We start from the raw sequence: 2,207 nt of genomic DNA on the forward strand, positions 1-2,207 counted from the left end.
TGAGATTTATCATCATATATTTGAACTCCTTGAGTTAAAAGATCTGCTGAAAGATATCTGAGAATATCTAATAAATAAGAGACAACCAAGCCAGTAGCTCTGTAGCCCACAGAGTGAAGCAAATGGAAAAGGGCTAAATAGTATCAACTGAAAAGCCCGCCTGGTGTTAAATAGAAGACGAAGAAGAATCAACTGAAAAGCCCCCCTGCTGTGAAATAGAAGAAGAAGAACTATTATCTTGTATGTATACCCTGTAGCAGTGTGGCCAGATTGGCTTATTTTACGCCAAACTGGCTTATTTTGTTGGCGACTGGCGTGAAAATTTTTGGGACTGGCTTGTGGCTTAAAACTTGGCTATTTTTATTTTGAGCTGGCTTATTTCTTGGCGTGATTTACTTTTTCGGGAAGAATTTGTATTTTTTGGCAATTCATCTGATTTTCGAAGGAACGAATGCTCACGAAAGGTCAAAATCACGTTTTAACTCTATGGTCAAAATACGAATCTAACCGCGGCACTGCGTTGAAGTTTTCAAATCCTAAGAGACACGTGACTTCGTAACAACAGCATAAAAAGCATTAGCCATTAAGTCATGGGGTCGAACTACAGCTGAAGGTACATTATATTAGCTGTTACTTATTAGTATAGAATAACGCCAGGAATCAAACTCATAACAGGCATGTCTGTAACATCTACAGATCCTATTTAACTGTTTAGTTCATGTGAGTCGTCATGCTGTCGTCATGTACACTCTAGCTATTTTCTGTGGTTTGTATCTCTGTACAAACAGATTGGGTACACAGCCTAGCCGACTGGGTACACACCTCAATGCATTGGGTACTGCCCCCAATATATTGGGTACCTCCATACCCGTTTTCACTTTTTGTCTAGGCCTATTCTGAGAAAATACATTTATTTATATTTGAGGTTTTCTTTGCATCACTTCAGTTTAAATATGTTCAAAGGAAGAAGCAAATTGGTCATTGCTTTTCTCAGAATACATGCAAAAGTGAAAATTGTTATGGGGCAGTTGGGGATATTAATTGTTTTATGTACTACCTTCAACATAGTGAGCTACTTCACCCCTGCAGTAGTACACCACAGGATCTGTACCTAAGAATTTGAGTGCTACACCCCACAATAAGTACTACATTAAACATGGCATAGATCCTACTACGCTATATATGGAGTAGGTCCTGCTATGCCTTAAATGGAGTAGTACACTTGGTTAGATGTAGTTATCAAATTCTGAGGTACAGATCCTGTGGTATACTACTACAGTGGTGATGGAGTACATAATATGTTGATGGTTGTACATAAAACAATTAATCCCTACCTGGTATGGGGGGATCTGATCTGAGCTGTATCTCTGATTAGAATGCAGTATGTCCTTTACCTGGCAGCTTAGCCTTTAATCTTAACCACTACTAATTTTCAGAATTATCAATCTTGGCCAATAGTGTACAAATCATGGCCACAACATTGATAATTGAACATGAGACATTACCTTTAACAGACAGTAACTATGGAAGTTATCCTATAGTTTTGTTATTTAGAAAAAAACCTTTCAGATTTTGAAATAAACAAGGTTCATTGTTATATTAAATTTAATCAATCAACTGTAGACAATCAAGGCAAGTGTCCTGAAAATCAGATCATTGACCCCTCTTTTTTCTGGGCTGGGTTGACAATAGATCCAAATCTTTAATTTGTTCTTCTTTTTTCATGATAAGTTCATACACTTCTTCTTGGGAGAATTCAATTTTTACTGAATGAGATAATCCCTTACTACATAGTTTCTCTTGTTGCAAAAAATATGTTACTGTTATAGTAAACTGCCTTGTTGTAAATACTGCTTATTAATATTGCAAATGTAGATAAATATGAAAATATGTAAATCACCTCTAATCTAAAAATTTAAGGTAGCATCATCGTAGAAATTATCGATATCAACATGGCCAGCATCGTTTGACCCACTATATATGGTGTTGTAGATTTAGATCCATTGACAGTTTTCTTTCCAGTATTTTACAATTCAACAGTATATGCTCAGGGGTTTCTTCTATGTTTTTACAGTACCTACAAAATGGGCTATTGGCAACTTCTCCATTTCGCTGCTTTATTTTGTATGAAGGAGAGTGGTGGTTGAAGTTAGCTGTATTTGAACACAGGCAGTTGAACCAGACTGATTGTATACTGGTTGGAAAGG

Source organism: Artemia sp. Qi Xiang Cuo, chromosome 19 (genome assembly GCF_049724085.1).
Source record: "Artemia sp. Qi Xiang Cuo chromosome 19, ASM4972408v1, whole genome shotgun sequence".
In the NCBI taxonomy this organism is placed as follows: domain Eukaryota; kingdom Metazoa; phylum Arthropoda; class Branchiopoda; order Anostraca; family Artemiidae; genus Artemia; species Artemia sp. Qi Xiang Cuo.